Consider the following 24,324-nt stretch of genomic DNA (forward strand, 5'->3'; position numbering starts at 1 on the left):
CCCTGTCCATCACCATCTCCCGGAGTTCACTCAGACTCACGTCCATCGAGTCCGTGATGCCATCCAGCCATCTCATCCTCAGTCGTCCCCTTCTCCACCTGCCCCAAATCCCTCCCAGCATCAGAGTCTCTCCAATGAGTCAACTCTTCGCATGAGGTGGCCAAAGTACTGGAGTTTCAGCTTTAGCATCATTCCTTCCAAAGAAATCCCATGGCTGATCTCCTTCAGAATGGACTGGTTGGATCTCCTTGCAGTCCAAGGGACTCCCAAGAGTCTACTCCAACACCACAGTTCAAAAGCATCAATTCTTCGGCGCTCAGCCTTCTTCACAGTCCAACTCTCACATCCATACATGACCACAGGAAAAACCATAGCCTTGACTAGACGGACCTTAGTCGGCAAAGTAATGTCTCTGCTTTTGAATATACTATCTAGGTTGGTCATAACTTTTTCTTCCAAGGAGTAAGCGTCTTTTAATTTCATGGCTGCAGTCACCATCTACAGTGATTTTGGAGCCCAAAAAGATAAAGTCTGACACTGTTTCCACTGTTTCCCCATCTATTTCCCATGAAGTGATAGGACCGGATGCCATGATCTTCGTTTTCTGAATACATGTATATGTATGGCTGAGTCCCTTCACTATCACCTGAAACTATCACAATATTGTTAAGCAGCTATACCCAATACAAAATGTTCTTGGTGTTAAAAAACAATAAATAACTTAAAAAAAATCTATCTCCAATAACAGTCACATTTTGAGGTAACAAGGCTTAGAACTTCAACATAAGAATTTGTGGAGAAAAGCAATTCAGCCCATAAGATCTAACATATTTATTTATTTTCTTATTGTTTCTTATTGAAAATTTTACATCAAATTTCAAATGGAACTCCATAACAAGGCTATCTACATAGCTTTCCTCAGTGTACTGACAGATTACAAAGAACCTTCTTCTAAGGTTCTAAATGAAATTAGAGAGGCAATGAAATTTCTCCATCCTAAAATACTTATTTCTAGTATAGAAGGATCAGATGTATTCTTATTTACAAATATGGACTTTAGTTATAAAATTTAATGCCATTAACTGTGGAGAAAAGATAAATTTTCTTAGTGCTTTTTGGAATAAAACTTTATTTTAAAAATCACTCAAATAAGTCCTTGTACTTTTAAGCACTAAGAGAAAAGTTATCACACATAGGAGTTTACATGAGCAGGAATGTTTCCTAAGGCAGGTGTTAAATCAGCACTCTTAAATAAGTTTGTAAAGTGGAAAATATGCATTTACTAAGGTCTGAGTTGTGAAAAAAACACAACCCTGAGTGCAGAATGGGTAATTATGTTCTCAGGAAGCCTTCAGGACAGGCAAGCACTGATTTTCATGTGCAATCATCTATCTGAATGTGCAGTACTTAATCATGTGTAAGCATTTGGTAGGGGCAATTTCTGTTCTCTCTCTCACACATCAACATAGCTCTCTGTCTAATCCATAGGAAATGTTATGTACATTTTCTGTCAGTCTTCTGTATAATTAAAGAGAAAAATAGCAACAAAGTTAGAGCTATAAATGAACAAAGAAACTACAGCTAAGAGTAGAGATTCTACCTAAGAAAAAATTCCCAGTGCATCCTTCTGAATAGTCTTTACTCACCAAGGGAAGTTTAGTTTCAGTCAACAGATGTGAAAATAAAAAAATACTTTGGGGTTGAAGGGCACTTCAGTAGAATCTATCTGAACAGTGCCAAGCTGAATTCTCAAGATGAACATCTGGAGTATTGTAGCTAATAACAGGTTGCTTCTTTAATGAGACTCTGTGGGGTGGCAGCATCTCCAGAGAGGAGGATAGAAATGAAGAAACTGAAGAGACCTCTGAGTTCTATTCTGTATATGTGTGTCTTAATATAATTTATATCAAAACTGTTTTCATAAATGAATTATCTAATAACAATTAAACGCAAATAATTAAAACGATATTACTACCTATATACAGTGTTGCCATTAGAGTTGGAGGCAATATATATTAAAATGCAAAGCAGAGTACTTGGCACCAAGGAGCCAAATAGTTGCTAAAATTACTAAAACTACTTGTTGTTATTTCCAATTTTATTTGATAATTTCTTTATTGTAATTAAAGTTGTATGAATAAGCTATAACCCATTTTTAAAATTTGTTCTGACTTCTGTATAAACAAGGCAAACTGAATATATAGATTTGTCTCTTTGTCCTGTCAAAATCACATTAAATTCAGAGAATAAACTCACAAAGTCAAGGGGCAATCTTTATACTCTTTTACCATCATTTTTATTAAATGTTAGGAAGGACTGTTGATCAATGCCAGTGTCTGGTCTCTAATGTTTAACTAGAAGGATTTAAAGTAACTTTCAAAGGTTTGTCAAACCCCACCAACTAACATATATTAAAGGTACAAAAGAAAAAGAGAAGAGTAAGAATACATATCATGATCTACTAAACCTTTGCTTTGTGACTACACACTAGCAATACATTTTCCAAGGGCCAAAGTGTAAAAAGTGAAGGTTGTTCATTCAGAAAATCTATAAATAAGGCCTCACAAGATAAAGGTTAATTAATTGTCAAGGAGAAATATAAATACATAGATATTGATTTTCCCATGAAGACTCATGAAAAACCTATTGAGCAACACGAACAAATCATATCCTGAAAAGTACTCATAAAATAAATATATTAATTACTTCCATAGAAAGATATTTCAATATAGAACTTGAGATATTTTAGAGCTTGAGATGGATCTGCAGATGGTTGTAGGATATCATTGGTGCCAAAGTCACTTGAAAATGTTATAAACCTTGTCTTTTGAGCAATTTTCCAAGGTTTCAGGTTTTTGGATTCACAGATAACTTGTTATATATTTTCTCCAGAGCCCAAGATCATATCATATATCTTAACTCATAGCGACTTTCAGATTCAGTGTGACACATTCCTTAAGATAACCCCAAGGTCTCACAAATCCCCAAGATCCTGTTTTTGTGTCTGGATCACTAGCCCAGGGTTCATTTTCTCCAGGTGAGTTATCCTTGGTGACTTCTTGCCAATGGACCTCAATCAGAACTTTTTGAATCAAACTGAAAGTGAAAGTGAAGTAGCTCAGTCATGTCTGACTCTTTGCAACCCGACAGACTGTAGCCTACTAGGCTCCTCCCTCCATGGAATTCCCCAGGCAAGAATACTGGAGTGAGTTGACATTTCCTTCTCCAGAGGATCTTCCTGACTGAGGGATTGAACCCAGGTCTCCCGCATTGCAGGCAGACACTTTAACCTCTGAGCCACCAGGGAAGCCCAATCAAACTGAGGTTTTCTTTCTTTCTTTCTTTCTTTTTTTTTTTTTTTTTGATGTGAGCTATTTTTAACATCTTTATTGAATTTGTGACAATATTGCTTCTGCTTTATTTATTTGTTCGTTTGCTTGTTTTGGATTTTTGGCCCTGAGGCATGTGGAATCTTAGCTCCTCAAACAAGGATAGAACCCTCACTCCAAGCACTGGAACATGAAGTCTTAACCCCTGGACTGACAGGGGAATCTCAGTCTGAGGAGTTCTTATTATATTGAACCACCAAAGGAAAGGTACCAGGATTTTAACTATTTACTCCCTTGGAGCTTGTTACCATATGCAAATTTATCCATTTTCTTCATAATGACCAAATCTTATATGACTAGAATTTGGGTAGAAGCATTCTTTATAAAGAGTGAGAGTGAGCCTCCAAAAATACTTTTTTGAATTGATATAACTTCCCCTATAACCAGACTATCTTGCAGCCATGAGTCTTGTTTTAGCCTGGAAATTTGTTGCCTTTACCCTTAACGGAGCTTTTACGGCTTCAGTCTCCAGTGGGGAAGATCCTTTTCTGGAAGTAGAAAGTTGAGATATTCTACATCCACAAACACATCGCAGGGATATCAGCAGGCAAAAGACACACCAGTTTAAGTGGGAAAAAAAAAAAACTATTGACCTCAAAATATTCTTCATTTATTTGTGAATAGAAATCTAATCAATAACGTCTTTTCTAGAAATACATCACTGTGCAATTTTATTTCATCTAGATTTCTCTTATGTTTCCAGTTAAATTCTCTAATATGTCTAATGAAAGAGCTTCATACTACATTTTAGAATTTATTTTGATGCATGTTTTGTGACTATCGCTGGTATACCCTTTCATTATATTTTGTTATTTTATAAAATAATAGTCTCTGTTTTCTTTAAAGAGATATTTACTTATTTTGTCTGAATTTCTTCTCTTCTAAAAATTTCTTTTCTCTTAGACATTCAGGATATACCATCATATAATCACAGTCATTAATTTTTAGATACTTATTTACTGCTCAACAAGCCATTGTTAAGTGAAAGTTTTCATATAACCATAAACGAATGAATAACCAGAGATGCAGTTTACTTAGAAGTGGGTCTTTCAAAGTTGGAAGGCCTAATAGACAATTTGTTAGGATGTTAAGAATATATTCCCACGTGTTTCTTGGCTTTAGATCTCAGATATCATAGTGCATTTACCATCTTATCTCTTATGTTTCTAGGTCTAAGAATTACTGTCATAACATATTATTTGAAGTTAATCCTTTAGAGTACAAAAATGAGTCATAATGTGATTTCTTTTTTTTATTATTATTTTTAAATATAAATTTATTTAAATTGGAGGTTAATTACTTTACAATATTGTATTGGTTTTGCCATACATCAACATGAATCTGCCACAGGTATACACATGTTCCCCATCCTGAACCCCCCTCTCTCCTCCCTCCCCATACCATCCCTCTGGGTCATCTCAGTGCACCAGCCCCAAGCATCCAGTATCATGCATTGAACCTGGACTGAAGATTCATTTCATATATGATATTATACGTGTTTCAATGTCATTCTCCCATTCATCCCACCCTCTCTTTCTCCCACAGAGTCCAAAAGACTGTTCTATACATCTGTGTCTCTTTTGCTGTCTCGCATACAGGGTTATCGTTACCATCTTTCTAAATTCCATATATATGCGTTAGTATACTGTATTGGGGAGAAGGCAATGACACCCCACTCCAGTACCCTTCCCTGGAAAATCCCATGGACGGAGGAGCCTGGTGGGCTGAAGTCAATGGGGTCGCTGAGAGTTGGACACGACTCAGTGACTTCACTTTCACTTTTCATCTTCATGCATTAGAGAAGGAAATGGCAACCCACTCCAGTGTTCTTGCCTGGAGAATCCCAGGGATGGCGGAACCTGGTGAGCTGCCGTCTGTGGGATCGCACAGAGTCGGACACGACTGAAGTGACTTAGCAGCAGCAGCAGCATACTGTATTGGTGTTTTTCTTTCTGGCTTACTTCACTCTGTATAATCGGCTCCAGTTTCATCCACCTTATTAGAACTGATTTCAAAAATAAAAATAAAAAGTCTTTGGATCACTTGGAAACCTTTACAGGACTCAGAGAAACTAGCATTTATAGTATGCTATTGAGTTACTCCTTGCAAAGAATATTTTATTGTCTATTTTTCAGCAGCTTCCAATCTTGTGACATTTGTAAACACTTTATATGAGATTATAAAGGTACTAAAACTAGCAGACAAAGCCATTTTGATTTCTTTTCTATATACTGATAAATTACATATAATGGTTTCTTTCCAGATTTCTTTAATGCAATACACATTATGTAGTTGAAAATCACCATATACCAAATGACAAATATAAATCTATTTCTTTTCTAAAATGATTTATCTTTATAAGTTATGCTTCTATTAGAATTCATAATGCCGCTATGGCAATCTCCTCTTATCAGAAGAGAATGCTTTCCAAGACCCTCAGTGAATGCCCGAAACTATGGATAGTGCTGAATCCATATATTATGCTTTTTTTTTTTGTATGTATACATACCTCTGATACAGTTCAATTTATAAAATAGGCACAGTGAGAGATAAACAGCAATAACTAACAATAAAATAGAATAGGGATAAGAATATATTACAATAAATGTTACAGGAAAGTGGCCTCTCTATATGTTTGTTGTACAAATATACTGCCTTTCCTATCTTAAGTGCTTATGCACTGTGACCATAACTTTTGCAGTTTGACAGTTAAGACTGCAAAACTAGCATATGTTTCTTTTCTCTTCCTCACAGTTTCACAGATAGAAAATTTGTTCTTACCATGAAATTTAGCAACTTCATCATAAGGTTTTTGTTCAGTTCCTTGTTAAATCATGAACTTACAGTTCATCAATTAAAGGAAGCACTTTATGGCCTCTTTTTGGGATATCTGAATTGCCAGTATCTCTACTTGCATGCTTTGGGTTCTTAAGAAGTAGAGTGACTTGATCATAAACACAGCCTTAGCACAACAGTCAATCTGATAACCTAGACAACCCCCGAGTGACTAGGCTGACTGCAGGGCATGCTGGACAGAAGGAAGGTTCACTACTGTCACAGGACAAGGTCCTGCAAGACTGCACGAGATTTCATCACTCCACGCAGAACGGGGGTGCTATTTCAAACATGTGAAATGTCTATTTCTGGAGTTGCCCATTTCATATTTTAGAACCAGGGTTGACCACAGGGAACTGAAACGAAGGGTAGTGAAACTGTGATTAAGGGGAAACTACTGTATAATCCTTTCCCTATAAGTTTGTTCCCTAACTTCAGTTCAGTTCAGTCACTCAGTTGTGTTCAGCTCTTTGCGACCTCATGGACTGCAGTAAGCCAGGCTTCCCTGTCCATCACCAATACCGGGAGCTTACTCAAACTCATGCCCATTGATTTGGTGATGCCATTCAACCATCTGATCCTCTGTCATCCCCTTCTCATCACACCTTCAATCTTTCCCAGCCCCAGGGTATTTTCAAATGTCAGCTCTTTGCATCAGGTGGCCAATTCAAGTTTCAGCTTCACCATTAGTCCTTCCAATGAATATTCAGGACTGATTTCCTTTAGAATGGACTGGTTGGATCTCCTTGCCGTCCAAGGGACTCGCAAGGGTCTTCTCCAACACCACAGTTCAAAAGCATTAATTCTTTGGCACTCACCTTTCTTTATAGTACAAAATTCACGCCCATACAAGACTACTGGAAAAACCAAAGCTTTGACTAGACAGATCTTCATTGGCAAAGTAATGTTTCTACTTTTTAATATGCTATGAAAGTTGCATATAATTTTTATTCCAAGGAGTAAGTATATTTTCATATCATAGCTGCAGTCACCACCTGCAGTATTTTGGAGCCCCCCCAAATAAAGTCTGTCACTGTTTCCACTGTTTACCCATCTCTTTGCATGAAGTGACAGGACCAGATGCCATGATCTTAGTTTTCTGAATGTTGAGTTTTAAGCCAACTTTTTCACTCTCCTCTTTCACTTTCATCAAGAGGCTCTTTAGTTACTCTTTGCTTTCTGCTATAAATGTGGTGTTATGTGCATATGTGAGGTTATTGATATTTCTCCCAAAAATCTTGATTCCAGCTTGTGCTTCATCCAGTCCAGCATTTCTCATGATGTTCTCTGCATATAAAATACATAAGCAGGGTGACAATATACAGCCTTGATATATTCCTTTCCCGATTTGGAACCAGTCTGTTGTTCTATGTCCAGTTCTACTGTTGCTTCTTGACCTGCATACAGATTTCTCAAGAGGCAGGTCAGGTGGTCTGATATTCTCTTTTCTTTAAGAATTGTCCACAGTTTGTTGTGATCCACACAGTCAAAGGCTTTGGCATAGTCAATAAAGCAGAAATAGATGTTTTTCTGGAACTCTCTAGCTTTTTCAATCATCCAATGGATGCTGGCAATTTGATCTTTGGTTCCTCTGCCTTTTCTAAATCCAACTTGAACATCTTGAATTTCACAGTTCACATACAACTGAAGCCTGGCTTGGAGAATTTTGAACATTACCTTGCTAGTGTGTGAGATGAGTGCAATTGTGCAGTAGTTTGAGCATTCTTTGGCATTGCCTTTCTTTGGGATTGAAATAAAAACTCACCTTTTTCATTCCTGTTGCCACTGCTGAGCTTTCCAAATTTGCTTGAATATTGAGTGCAGCACTTTCACAGCATCATCTTTTAGGATTTGAAATAGCTCAACTGGAATTTCATACCTCCACTAGCTTTGTTCATAGTGATGTTTCCTAAGGCCCACTTGACTTTGGATTCCAGGATGTCTGGCTTTAAGGTGTTGATCACACCATTTGATTATCTGGGTCGTGAAGATATTTTCTGTATAGTTCTTCTGGGTATTCTTGCCACCTTTTCTTAATATCTTCTGCTTCTGTTAGGTCCATACCATTTCTGTCCTTTATTGAGCCCATATTTGCATGAAATTTTCCCTTGGTATCTCTAATTTTCTGGAAGAGATCTCTAGTCTTTCCCATTCTGTTTTTTTCTTCTATTTCTTTGCATTGATCACTGAGGAAGGCTTTCTTATATCTCCATGCTATTCTTTGGAATTCTGCATTCAAATGGATATATCATTCCTTCTCTCCTTTGTCCTTTGATTCTCTTCTTTTGATAGCTATTTGTAAGGCCTCCTCAGACAACCATTTTGCCTTTTTGCATTTCTTTTTTTGTGAGGATGGTCTTGATCACTGCCTCCTGTACAATGTCATGAACCTCCGTCCATAGTTCTTCAGTCACTCTGTCTATCCAATCTAAACCTTTCCATCTATTTGTCACTTCTACTGAATAGTCGTAAGGGATTTGATTTAGGTCATACCTGAATAGTCTAGTGGTTTTCCCTGCTTTCTTCAGTTTAAGTCTGAATTTGGCAATGAGGAGTTCATGATCTGAGCCACAGTCAGCTCTTGGTCTTGTTTTTTGCTGACTGTATAGAGCTTCTCCATCTTTGGCTGCAAATAATACCATCAATCTGATTTAGGTATTGACCATCTGGTGATGTCCATGTGTAGAGTCTTCTCTTGTGTTGTTGGAAGAGGGTGCTTTCTACAACCAGTGTGTTCTCTTGGCAAAACTCTGTTAAGCCTTTGCCCTGCTTCATTCTGTACTCCAAGGGCAAATTTGCCTGGTATTTCTTGACTTCCTACTTTTGCATTCCAGTCCCCTATAATGAAAATGACATCTTTTTTAGTGTTAGTTCTAGAAGGCCTTGTAGGTCTTCATAGAACCATTCTACTTCTACTTCTTCAACATTACTGGTTGGCACTTAGACTTGATTACTGTCATATTGAATGGTTTGCCTTGGAAATGAACAGAGATCATTCTGTTGTTTTTGAGATTACATCTAAGTACTGCATTTTGGACTCTTGTTGACTATGATGGCTACTCCATTTCTTCTAAGGGATTCTTGCCCACAGTAGTAGATATAATGGTCATCTGAGTTAAATTCACCCATCCTAATTCATTTTATTTTGCTGATTCCTAAAATGTTAATGTTCACTCTTGTATCCCCTTTTTGACCACTTCCAATTTGTTTTGATTCATGGACCTAACGTTCCAGGTTCCTATGCATTATTGCTCTTTATTGGACTTTACTTCCACCAGTGGTCATGTCCACAACTGGGTGTTGTTTTTGCTTTGGCTTCATCTCTTCATTCTTTCTGGAGTTATTTCTCCACTGATTTCCAGTAGTATATTGGGCACCTACTGACCCTGGGAGCTCATCTTTCAGTGTCCTATCTTTTTGTCTTTTTCCTAACTTAGCTCAGGTTTAATTCCCAAGTGACGCTAGTGGTAAAGAACCTGGCTGCCACTGCAGGTGACACAAGAGAGTCAGGTTTGATCCCTGTTCTAGAAGGTACCCCAGAGGAGGAAATGGCAACCCACTCCAGTGTTTTTCCTGGGAAATCCCATGGTCAAAGGAATCTGACAGGCTACAGTCCAAGGGCTCGCAAAGAGACACAACTTAGCATGTACATAGAAATGACTTAGCACGTACATAAATTTATTCCCTACTTTACTTCAGTTTTAATTATAGTACATGTGAATAACGTGTCAGTGTCTGCAGGTTATGTATTATGCCTCTTCTAACTTTATAGCCGAGCCCTCTACTATGTTTAATTTGAATCTCTTTTCTGTCTTTAAAAAAACATCTGTCAGTACAGTTTGGTGCCCTTAGCTGACTCGTGAAACTAGGAATTACATGCAAAAAAGGAAAAAATAAAAAGTATTTTGTTAAAAGCTGTAGTTACTTAGCAAGGTTTTAAAAAGAAAAGATGAATATTTTTAGCATGAAAGAAAGTATTAATTAAAAATAACTATTGGGAGAGTCTTATTAATTTAAATTTTTGGTATGTGTGAACTTGGTTGTGAAATCAAGGACAGGTGTAGACAAATTGTTCTATTAATTTTTGCCCCTGAGGAATAAGAAATTGCTATGATAACATTTACTATTTTATTAACTCATTAAAGAGAGATTTTTGAGGAATAGTTAAAAAGCTCTTTAAGGGTATAATGGTTTAATACTTACCTCAATGTTTAGCTGAATTTATATGCACACTTTATACTAGATAAGCAATTATGCATGCACAAATATGTGTTAGTCTCTGAACTTCAATTTAGATTTGTATCTAGAATCTATAGAACAATAATTTTTAATACATTTCTAGCTATTGGATGTAAATAATTTACTAGTGTAAAAAAATATTCAATATGCTGAGTTTCAAATAAATCTTCCTGCTCTGAAGTGAGTCTGTCAAAATTCTTACCAGCAAACAATGATTGCATTGTTCCAGACTTCCTTGACAGATGATAAGCAGGGTCTAGATTCCTTTACAAGTACCCAGATCCTTTCTAAGCAGCCGCTCTTATAGGAGGTAAATTTAGTGAAGTTTTAGCTATGATGGGTGGAGATGAATAGGAAGAATTAAGCATATGATTATAGGTATACTGTAACAGATATTGGGGTAAGATTCTAAAATTCTGAGTTCTGGGCCCACTTCTGTCTCTAGCTACTAATTTTAAAGTAAAATGTAACCAGCATCTCTCTCTTTTAACATGTAAAATGAGAATATACTTAAAAAAATTGAATGTCTTATAAACTGTAATGTAAGGCATTATAAATAACTAGATTCTTTTATCCTGGGCTAGTAATTGTAAACTAGAGTCAGAATACAAAGCCAATATAATAATCAGGTTTAGCAGCTGGCTCTGTCTCTGTGATCTAGTGTCTCATATAATTTTTGAAGAGGCTATTTTACCTCTTAAATAATTCCCTTATGATTTAATGATTGGATTGATTTTGCTCGTTTTTATCATTTTGTAGCTAGATCATTCATGAGCCAGGTTTTCACTCCTTCTCATAATTATAATCTCTATCATTATTATTATGATATTAATAATTATTTATACATGTGAAATATTTTGTGAAAGATATAATTGGTTTATATTACTGTGTATACAACTTGTATTACTGTGTATTTCCTTATTTTCCTTAACTTATATTGAAGGCCACAGACCTCTTTGCATATATGTCATATATTATAGAGATGACAGTTTCACACTGAAGACCATACTGTTACCCTGGCCTTTGGTCTAGTGATGTCAGTTGCATACAGTTATGAAACTCTTAGTGACAGTCACAGTGAAAAGGAAGAATGCAGAATGAGATGTGAATAGAGAAATCAGAGAGAAGTGGCATCTTCTGTTTCTGAGGAATATACGATAATCTATTGCTGGGACAAGAAATGGTAGTGTTTGCTATGCCTTATATTTTGCCTCTGAGCTAGCATCTGCTATAGTATTATTTAATCATCTTTTATTTACAAATTCAATGTTATCTAATCTATTACAGGTTTTAAAAACTAAATGCAGCAGGTGAAACAGAATGCTGACCAGTTCTTCTCACTCTTGACTCCACTAAAATACCTTCTTTGTTGAACAGAAACAAACCTGTGGTAGGTACTAACTTGATTAATTCAGGTAAGGGGATCCTAACTACTAGGAACAAAGTGACAGTGGTAAATGGTTAAGTTGTTTACATCTGCAACAAATATTGTAAATTTGATTACATGGTATTGCTTGCAGCACATAATTTGGTAGAAATATCAATATTTTGAAAGAAATATTTTTGGGCTTTTTTTTAGAAATGACCTCAAAAATGAATTTAAAATGCTTGTAATGAAAAAAAAAAATAAAATAAATAAAATGCTTGTAATGACTTCAGGTTTCCAATCAGGCATATACAAACCTTGGAATTTGTCTCTGTCCTAACAACAAGTAAAAAAGCTAAACAGATTGAAAAATCAACACATTTATTTGGGGACCATAAGAGCAGTGGTCTGCAACCTTCTTGGTACCAGGGGTTAGATTTGTTGAAGACAATTTTTCCATGGACTAGGAAGGAGGGAGATGGTTTGGGGTTGATTCAAGCCCATCACACATTTTGTGCACTTTATTTCTATCATTACATCAGCTCCAACTCAGATCATCAAGCATTAGATTCCAAAATTTGGAGACAGTTGCATAAGAGAGGGGCCATTCACAAGTAAAACTGCTGGTCCCAAGATTGGAAAGACTGGCAGGTAAATGCTGAGATTCATGGCTTAGCACAGCAGAGCTTTAGAGCTTAACGTTCTGTGGGAACAAGTGTGGGGGTAAAAAAAAAAAAATTATTGTAATTGACTAATTGGTGGAAGCTCAGTGCTGGCACTCTGCATGTTGCAACTCCAGGGGGATGTGCAGTCATAGAGGTGCCACAAAATATTGTGAGGTTTGCCTCCAGGAGCTAGACTAGATTCTCACAGAAATATCCAAGAAATAACCCTTCCTGCTTCTCTCAGAGAGAAGAGGAAAAAATAATTTTTAAAATACCATAGAGTGCTCTGTTGTTTTTTTTTTAACAAGCTCTGATAATAATAATCACTAACATTTACTGTTGTTTACTACATGCTAGGCACTGCTAAGTGCTTTTCGTGCACTATGTTATTTTAGATATAAGGAAAATGAGGCTTGAATAAAGAATTAGAATAGAAATCTATGAAACTGAGAAAAGAAAATTAATACAGAAAATCAATGAAACCAAGGGCTGATTATTTGAAAAGATCAATGGAATTAATAAGCCTCTTGGTCCACTGGAGAAGGGAATGGCAAACCACTTCAGTATTCTTGCCTTAAGAACCCCATGAACAGTATGAAAAGGCAAAATAATAGGATACTGAATGAGGAACTCCCCAGGTCAGTAGGTGTCCAATATGCTACTGGAGATCAGTGGAGAAATAACTCCAGAAAGAAAGAAGGGATGGAGCCAAAGCAAAAACAGTACCCAGCTGTGGATGTGACTGGTGATAGAAACAAAGTCCGATGTTGTAAAGAGCAATATTACATAGGAACTTGGAATGTCAGGTTCATGAATCAAGGCTAATTGGAAGCAGTCAAACAAGAGATGGCAAGAGTGAATGTTGACATTCTAGGAATTAGAGAACTAAAATGGACTGGAATGGGTGAATTTAACTCACATGAGCATTATATCTACTACTGCGGGCAGGAATCCCTCAGAAGAAATGGAGTAGCCATCATGGTCAGCAAAAGAGTCCGAAATGCAGTACTTGGATGCAATCTCAAAAATGACAGAATGATCTCTGTTCGTTTCCAAGGCAAACCGTGGCTCAGATCATGAACTCCTTATTGCCAAATTCAGACTCAAATTGAACTAGGGAAAACCACTAGACCATTCAGCTATGACCTAAATCAAATCCCTTATGATTATACAGTGGAAGTGAGAAATAGATTTAAGGGCCTAGATCTGATAGATAGGGCTGATGAACTATGGAATGAGGTTCATGACATTGTACAGGAGACAGGGATCAAGACCATCCCCATGGAAAAGCAATGCAAAAAAGCAAAATGGCTGTCTGGAGAGGCCTTAGAAATAGCTGTGAAAAGAAGAGAGGCGGAAAGCAAGGAGAAAAGAAAAGATATAAGCATATGAATGCAGAATTCCAGAGAATAGCAAGAAGAGACAAGAAGGCCTTTCTCAGCGATCAATGCAAAGAAATAGAGGAAAACAACAGAATGGGAAAGACTAGAGATCTCTTCAAGAAAATTAGAGATACCAAGGGAACATTTCATGCAAAGATGGGCTCAATAAAGGACAGAAATGGTATGGACCTAACAGAAGCAGAAGATATTAAGAAGAGGTGGCAAGAATACACAGAAGAACTGTACAAAAAAGATCTTCACGGCCTGAATAATCACGATGGTGTAATCCCTCATCTAGAGCCAGACATCCTGGAATTTGAAGTCAAGTGGGCCTTAGAAAGCATCACTACGAACAAAGCTAGTGGAGGTGATGGAATTCCAGTGGAGCTATTTCAAATCCTGAAAGATGATGCTGTGAAAGTGCTGCACTCAACATGCCAGCAAGTTTGGAAAACTCAGCAGTAGCCACAGGACTAGAAAAGGTCAGTTTTCATTCCAATCCCAAAGAAAGGCAATGCCAAAGAATGCTCAAACTACCGCACAATTGCACTCATCTCACACGCTAGTAAAGTAATGCTCATAATTTTCCAAGCCAGGCTTCAATAGTATGTGAACTGCGAAGTTCCTGATGTTCAAGATGGTTTTAGAAAAGGCAGAGGAACCAGAGATCAAATTGCCAACATCCGCTGGATCATGGAAAAAGCAAGAGAGTTCCAGAAAAACATCTATTTCTGCTTTATTGACTATGCCAAAGCCTTTGACTGTGTGGGTCACAACAAACTGTGGAAAATTCTGAGAAAGATGGGAATAGCAGATCACCTGACCTGCCTCTTGAGAAATCTGCATACAGGTCAGGAAGCAACAGTTAGAATTGGACATGGAAGAACAGACTGGTTTCAAATAGGAAAAGGAGTTCATCAAGGCTGTATATTGTCACCCTGCTTATTTAACTTATATACGGAGTACTTCATGAGAAACGCTGGGCTGGAAGAAACACAAGCTGGAATCAAGATTGCTGGAAGAAATATCAATAACCTCAGATATGCAGATGACGCCACCCTTATGGCAGAAAGTGAAGAGGAACTCAAAAGCCTCTTGGTGAAAGTAAAAGAGAGTGAAAATGTTGGCTTAAAGCTCAACATTCAGAAAATGAAGATCATGACATCCGGTCCCAACACTTCATGGGAAATAGATGGGGAAACAGTGGAAACAGTGTCAGACTTTATTTTGGGGGGCTCCAAAATCACTGCAGATGGTGATTGCAGCCATGAAATTAAAAGACGCTTACTCCTTGGAAGAAAACTTATGACCAGCCTAGATGTTATATTCAAAAGCAGAGACATTACTTTGCCGACTAAGGTCCGTCTAATTAAGGCTATGGTTTTTCCAGTAGTCATGTATGGATGTGAGAGTTGGACTGTGAAGAAGGCTGAACACCGAAGAATTGATGCTTTTGAAGTGTGGTGTTGGAGAAGACTCTTGAGAGTCCCTTGGACTGCAAGGAGATCCAACCAGTCCGTTCTGAAGGAGATCAGCCCTGGGATTACTTTGGAGGGAATGATGCTAAAGCTGAAGCTCCAGTACTTTGGCCACCTCATGTGAAGAGTTGACTCATTGGAAAAGACTCTGATGCTGGGAGGGATTTGGGGCAGGAGGAGAAGGGGATGACAGAGGATGAGATGGCTGGATGGCATCACTGACTCGATGGACGTGAGTCTGAGTGAACTCCTGGAGTTGGTGATGAACAAGGAGGCCTGGTGTGCTGCGATTCATGGGGTCGCAGAGTCAGACACAACTAAGTGGCTGAACTGAACTGAGCTAAGCTAAGAAAAAAGGGAGAGAACACAAATTAATAATTCCAGAAATAAAAGAAGGAATATTAGTACAGCTCTATGGCAATTAAAAAGTTAAATGAAGGAATATTATAAAAAAAAACTCTGTGCCCACATATTTAATAACCTGGGTGAAATCACCCAATTCCTTGAAATATACAAACCTCCAAAACTCACATAAGTTTTAATAGACCTGCATCTATTAAACAAATTGAATAAATAAACAATATACTATCCAAACAGAATGCACTAACCCCAGAAGGTTCTTTGATGAATTCTACCAAATTTTTAGGAAATAAATTATACCGATTCTCTACAATATTTTTTAGAGGATAGCAACAGAAGAAATGCTTCCTGAGTCATCTATGAACCCAGCATTACACTAACACAAAATCAGACAACAGCTTTGCAAGAAAATTATAGTCGGTATCTTTCATGAACATAACTGCAAAAATATTCAAAAAAATTTAGCAAATTGAAACCCTAAAAGACAAAAAATATTTATGCAGCAAAATTAACAGTATTTATTCTGGTTATATGGGCTATCAACATTTGAAAATTAAAGTAATTCATCACATCAGTTGACTAAAAAAGAAATTTTATGATCATTATCAGTAGATGCAGAAAAAGTATTTGACAAAATTCAACATGCATTCATTAGAAAAACTCAGTAAAGTAGGAATAAAGGGGAATTTCCTCAACTTTACAAAGACTATTTATAAAAAACCTATATCTAACATCATGGTTAATGGTTAGAAATTTGAACTTTACTTTTAAGATCAGATATTAAACAAGGTGATCTTTCTCACCACTGTTTTTAAATATGCTATTAGAAGTCTTTGCTAATATATTTTGGGTATGCTTTAGGTCATTTCAGTCGTGTCTGACGCTGAGACCCTATGGACTGTAGCCCACCAGGCTCCCCTGTCCATGCAATTCTCCAGTCAAGAATACTGGAGTGGATTGTCATGCCCTCTTCCAGGGGATCAAGAAAAAAGAAATATTACTCAGTCGTTAAAAAGAATACATTTGAATCAGTTCTGATGAGATGGATGAAACTGGAGCCGATTATACAGAGTGAAGTAAGCCAGAAAGAAAAACACCAATACAGTAAACTAACACATATATATGGAATTTAGAAAGATGGCAATGATGACCCTGTATGCAGGACAGCAAAAAAGACACAGATGTGTATAGTGGACTTTTGGACTCAGTGGGAGAGGGAGAGGGTGAGATGATTTGGGAGAATGGCATTGAAAAATGTATAATATCATGTAAGAATCGAATTGCCAGTCTATGTCCAATGCAGGATATGGCGCGCTTGGGGCTGGTACATGGGGATGACCCAGAGAGATGTTGTGGGGAGGGGGGTGGGAGGGGGGTTCATGTTTGGGAACGCATGTACACCCCTGGTGGATTCATGTCAATGTATGGCAAAACCAATACAGAATTGTAAAGTAAAATAAAAAATAAATAAATTTAAATAATTAAAAATAAATAAATAAATAAATAAAAAGAAAAAAGAAAAAAGAAATAAAATGTATGTATATTAAAAAGAAAGAAATAATATGATTAGCTATAGAAAAAAGCTGAAAGAATTGACAAAAAATTACTGAGAACAATAAGCAGGTATAGCAAGGGTGCAGGAAACAAAGTTAATATATGGTGGAAGCCCACTTTTATACAAGCAATAGACAAATGAAATTTGAAGTTAAAAACAATACAACATACATTAGCACCCCAAAATATAAGATAAAAATCTCACAAAATATATATAAGCTCTAGTTGAGGAAAACTATAAATATTTGATTAATGAAATCAGAGAAGATTTAAATAAATGGGGAGATAGTCCATATTTATGCACAGAAAGGAAGACTCAATATTGTCAAGATGTCTGTTTTTCCTAATTTAATATAAAGATTCAATATAATCCCAATCAAAATTCCAGAAATTTATGTTATGGATATCAACAAATTGATTCTATTCAGAATAGCCAAAACAGTATTGAAGAAGAACAAATTTGGAGGATTGATGCTCTGCTATTTCAAGACTTACTTTAAAGCTACACTACATCAAAGCAGTGGGGTACTGGCAAAAAAAAAAAAAAGATGAATCAATGAAACATAATAGAGAACTCATAAATAAACTCAATATACATATTCAACTGATCTTTGAAAAAGGAGCAATAACAATGCAGATGAAAGATTATCAGTTCAACTAATGATATTGGAACAACTAGATATCCACATGCAAAAGAAGTGAATCAGAACAGAGATCTTGCACCCTTCACAAAATTTTCTCAAAATGGATCATGGATATAAATGTAAAATTAAAAACAGTAAAACTCCTATAAAATAACATAGGAGAAAACCTAGGTGATAATGGGTATGCTTCTATGCAGAGTACATCATGAGAAAGGCTGGACTGGAAGAAACACAAACTGGAATCAAGATTGCCAAGAGAAATATCAATAACCTCAGATATGCAGATGACACCACCCTTCTGGCAGAAAGTGAAGAGGAGCTAAAAAGCCTCTTGATGAAAGTGAAAGAGGAGAGTGAAAAAGTTGGCTTCAAGCTCAACATTCAGAAAACGAAGATCATGGCATCCGGTCCCATCACTTCATGGGAAATAGATGGGGAAACAGTAGAAACAGTGTCAGACTTTATTTTGGGGGGCTCCAAGATCACTGCAGATGGTGACTGCAGCCATGAAATTAAAAGACACTTACTCCTTGGAAGAAAAGTTATGACCAACCTAGATAGTATATTCAAAAGCAGAGACATTACTTTGCCGACTAAGGTCCGTCTAGTCAAGGCTATGGTTTTTCCTGTGGTCATGTATGGATGTGAGAGTTGGACTGTGAAGAAAGCTGAGCACCGAAGAATTGATACTTTTGAACTGTGGTGTTGGAGAAGACTCTTGAGAGTCCCTTGGACTGCAAGGAGATCCAACCAGTCCATTCTGAAAATCAACCCCGTGATTTCTTTGGAAGGAATGATGCTAAAGCTGAAACTCCAGTACTTTGGCCACCTCATGCGAAAAGTTGACTCGTTGGAAAAGATTCTGATGCTGGGAGGGATTGGGGGGGAGGAGGAGAAGGGGACGACCGAGGATGAGATGGCTGGATGGCATCACAGACTCGATGAAGGTGAGTCTAAGTGAACTCCGTGAGATGGTGATGGACAGGGAGGCCTGGCGTGCTGCAATTCATGGGGTCACAGAGTCAGACACGACTGAGCGACTGAACTGAACTGACTCATCACAGATATGCTTTATGACAGAGATAATTAAGTTGGATTTCATTAAAATTAAAAACTTCTGCTAAGGATAATATCAAGAAAATTAGAAGGCAAGCCACAGATTGGGGGAGAATAGGTACAGAAGACATATATAATTAAGGAATTTTATGTAAAATAAAAAATAATCCTTAAAACTCACCAATAGTTAAACAAAGAAATCAATTAAAAAATGGGCCAAAGACTTTAACACTTTACCAAAGGAGTTATACAGATGATAAATAAACATATGAAAAGATAATACTCATTATGTCATCAAGAAAATGCAAATTAAAACAACATATAGAAAACACTACTTACCTATTAGTATGGCCAGAATCTGTCACACTGACAACACCAATTGCTGGAGAGGAATTTGAGTAACAAGAACTCTCACACATTGTTGGTGTAAATGTTAAATAGTAAGCCACTTTAGAAAAAAACATACTCTTAACCATAAAATCCAGAAATCACACTCCTTGGTATTTACCCAAAAGAGCTAAAGTGTATGTTCACACAAAAACCTGCACATGGATGTTAACAACAGCTTTATTCATGATTGCCAAACCTAGAAGCAACCAAGATGTCCTAAAGGAGATGAACTGAAAAATAAATGATATGTCAAGGCAATGGAAGATTGTTTAGCCCTAAAAATATATTTTTGAGAGTCCAAATTTTGCCGTGGAGTACAGAATGAAGCGGGGAAAAGGCTAATAGAGTTTTGTCAAGAGAACACACTGGTCATACCAAACACTTCCTTCTAACAACACAAGAGAAGACTCTACACATGGACATAACCACATGGTCAACATCGAAATCAGATCAATTATATTCTCTGCAGACAAAGATGGAGAAGCTCTATACAGTCAGCAAAAACAAGACCGGGAGCTGACTGTGGCTCAGATCATGAACTCCTTATTGCCAAATTCAGACTCAAATTGCAGAAAGTAGGGAAAACCACTAGACCATTCAGGTATGAGTTAAATCCCTTATGATTATACCGTGCAAGTGAGAAATAGATTTATGGGACTAGATCTGATAGATAGACTGCCTGATGAACTATGGACGGAGGTTCATGACATTGTACAGGAGACAGGGACAAAGAACATCCTGAAGAAAAAGAAATGCAAAAAAGCAAAATGGCTGTCCGAGGAGGCTTTACAAATAGCTGTGAAAAGAAGAGAGGTGAAAAGCAAAGGAGAAAAGGAAAGATATAAGCATCTGAATGCAGAGTTCCAAAGAATAGCAAGGAGAGATAAGAAAGACTTCTTCAGCTATCAATGCAAAGAAATAGAGAAAAAGAACAGAACGGGAAAGACTAGAGATCTCTTCAAGAAAATTAGAGATACCAAGGGAACATTTCATGCAAAAATGGGCTCGGTAAAGGACAGAAATTGTACAGACCTAACAGAAGCAGAAGATATTGAGAAGAGGTGGCAAGAATACACAGAAGAACTGTACAAAAAAGATCTTCATGACCAAGATAATCACAATGGTGTAATCACTCACCTAGAGCCAGACATCCTGGAATGTGAAGTCAAGTGGGCCTTAGAAAGCATCATTAGGAACAAAGCTGGTGGAGGTGACGGAATCCCAGTTGAGCTATTTCAAATCCTAAAAGATGATGCTGTGAAAGTGCTGCACTCAACATGCCAGCAAATTTGGAAAACTCAGCAGTGGCCACAGGACTGGAAAAGGTCCCTTTTCATTCCAATCCCAAAGAAAGGCAATGCCAAAGATGCTCAAACTACTGCACAACTGCACTCATCTCACATGCTAGTAAAGTCATGCTCAAAATTCTCCAAGCCAGGGTTCAACAGTATGTGAACCGTGAAGTTCCTGATGTTCAAGCTGGTTTTAGAAAAGGCAGAGGAACCAGAGATCAAACTGCCAACATATGCTGGATTATCGAAAAACTAAGAGAGTTCCAGAAAAAACATCTATTTCTGCTTTATTGACTATGCCAAAGCCTTGGACTGTGTGGACTACAATAAACTGAGGAAAATTCTGCAAGAGATGGGAATACAAGACCACCTGACCTGCCTCTTGAGAAACCTATATGCAAGTCAGGAAGCAACAGTTAGAACTGAACATGGAACAACAGACTGGTTCCAAATAGGAAAAGGAGTTCATCAAGGCTGCATATTGTCACCCTGATTATTTAACTTATATACAGAGTACATCATGAGAAACGCTGGACTGGAAGAAGCACAGGCTGGAATCAAGATTGCAGGGAGAAATATCAATAACCTTAGATATGCAGATGACACCACCCTTAAGGCACAAAGTGAAGAGGAACTCAAAAGCCTCCTGATGAAAGTGAAAGAGGAGAGTGAAAAATGTTGGCTTAAAGCTCAACATTCAGAAAACGAAGATCATGGCATCCAGTCCCATCACTTCATGACAAATAGGTGGGGAAACAGTGGAAACAGTGTCTGACTTTATCTTTTTGGGCTCCAAAATCACTGCAGATGTTGATTGCAGCCATGAAATTAAACGATGCTTACTCCTTGGAAGGAAAGTTATGCAATCTAAATAGCATATTAAAAAGCAGAGACTACTTTGCCAACAAAAGTCCGTCTAGTCAAGGCTATGGTTTTTCCTGTGGTCATGTATGAATGTGAGAGTTGGACTGTGAAGAAAACTGAGTGCCAAAGAATTGATGCTTTTGAACTGTGGTGTTGGAGAAGACTCTTGAGAGTCCCTTGGACTGCAAGGAGATCCAACCAGTCCATCCTAAAGGAGATCAGCCTGGGTGTACATTGGAAGAACTGATGGTGAAGCTGAAACTCCAATACTTTGGCCACCTCATGTGAAGAGTTGACTCATTGGGAAAGACTCTGATGATGGGAAGGATTGGGACAGGAGGAGAAGGGGATAACAGAGGATGATCTGGCTGGATGACATCACCAACTCAATGGACATGAGTTTGAGTAAACTCCTGGAGTTGATGCTGGACAGGGGGGCCTGGCATGCTGTGATTAATGGGGTCGTGAAGAGTCGGACATGACTGAGGGACTGAACTGAATAAAAAAGAAATATTCAATCCGTGAAAAGATTTGAAGGAATCATAAAGGCATATTACTACATTAAAGAAACCAGTCAGAGAATGTTATGTTCTGTATAGTTCCATCTACTGACATTCTGGAAAAGGCAAAACTATGGAGACAATAAAACAATCAATGATTGCCAAAGGAAGGCTTTTTCATGAAGTGAGTGTATGATACCATAATAATAGTATGAGTGATGAAATTTATTATATCATAATAATGGTACAAATCATACATTTGTCCAGATGAGTAGAATGTAGAACACCAACAGTGTACTCTAAGGAAAGCTATGAATATTTGGTAATTATGATATGTCAGTTCAGGTTTTCCTTTGGAAAAAAATATGCCATTTTTTGAGTGATACTGATAACGAGGGAATCTCTGCAAGTTGGAAACAGATGTTATATGGAAAATCTCTTTCCTGCCTCTTAATTTTGTTATAAACCTTAAACTGCTTTAAAAAAATAGTCTTAAATAAACAGACATATACCATTAAGATTGTAAGATTATTAGAATTATAAAATATACAAAAGCATTTGATAATGGTGATCAAATTTAAGGTAAATGATCATTTAATAGAGCATCAAAATGTGTGTTTTAATTAAATTGGTATTAGAGTCATGATCTTAGGATCATCAGAGAGTAACCTGTTAAAGAGGTTAGATTCTAAATCTTGACTCCTGAGATGCTGTATTGATGGATTTTGGATGTTGTATCTAAAATCCTGTGATGGATTTTAGCGAGTCTATGTTTTATATAGATAACTCAGATGTTGTTTTTGTTTGTTGTTGTTTATTTGCTAAGTCATGTCCAACTCCGTACTATACTTATAAACAACAATTTCTTAGACAAATTTATCAAAAGCTATAAAATTCCCGGCTGAACTGGTGGATATTAGAGTCTTATGGGTTTTAACTTATTATTGGGGACAACCCTGAAAATCCACATAGGGACTTTGAGAATCCTACTGCTTCTGCTGCTAAGTCACTTCAGTCGTGTCCAACTCTTAGCGACCCCATGGACTGCAGCCCACCAGGCTCCTCCGTCCATGGGATTTTCCAGGCAAGAGTACGGGAGTGGGTTGCCATTGCCTTCTCCACTGAGAATCTTACCAATGTCATTTAACCACAGGTCCTCATAAACTAATACTGTTAGCTACTATTGAATATAACCAAGTATGTGTCCTCTTTATGACTGCACTGAGAGAAATTGGATAATACTAACTAATTCCTTTAAAGTCTTTCTTGTTTATAAAAACTCTTTCATATATATATATATATATATATATATATATATATATATATATACATACATACATATATATATATAAAATACATGTAGACATCTGTCCCATTGTTTTCCACAAACTGTGGTTGACGGAGAATTTTTCTATAATTCATTTTATAGAGAAATCCATTTATGGTAGGGGATCACCTTTCTTAGATGAAAGAGCTGGTGGAGTCTAGAGAGAGTTAAACGACACATTTTGCTTTTCTTCCATCATCCACACACAATTACTGAGGAGGCAAAACCATAAGACTCTTTATCACACTATTAGTGCTTATTATCTTTAGGTCCAAGAATAAGAATGGTAGGAGTAGTCTATGTATATTTGTTGACCATTGCATTTCCTAAGAAGTAAACATGAATAGCCTTTGGGTCTGTCTCTGGGTGTTTATGTTTCATTTCATTCTCACAAAAAATATGAAATTTCCTAAGAAATCAGTCTTGGGTTTGTCAAACACTCAAACACAAGGCTATCATATTTATCCATAAATAAATGAAAAAATAAATACAAATCAATGTATATGTATATTCATGTCTATATTTAGAACATACTAAGCACAGCAGACATGTTGCTAAGTTAATTATGGACAAATACTGTCATAAGGAAAAATTCATAATATACTATGTATCAAAGAGAGAGTAATAAAGGTCAAATGAAGTGGAAAAGTTACTTGACATTTCAGAGTGCAAGAAAGAGCATATCTACTTGGTGAGGAGTGGTTAAGGGTATATCTGAAGAAGATAAATGAGGAATTTATTCATAGAGATGACAAGTGATTACTTTAATCCAAAAGAAGAATAAACAAAGACAGTAAATCTGGAAAATATCTAAGGTATTTATGGAGGTAAGCAAATCACTTTGTATGATAAGTGATAGAGAAAATATGTTTTGGGCTCTCGAGGTAAATATAATGCCAGACAATGGACACAACCAACAATTTCCTAGATGTCCAATAAATGCTGGTTTCTTGCTGATCATAAAGAAGACATATTATAACCCT

Source organism: Oryx dammah, unplaced genomic scaffold, assembly GCF_014754425.2.
Source record: "Oryx dammah isolate SB20612 unplaced genomic scaffold, SCBI_Odam_1.1 HiC_scaffold_6, whole genome shotgun sequence".
NCBI lineage: Eukaryota > Metazoa > Chordata > Mammalia > Artiodactyla > Bovidae > Oryx > Oryx dammah.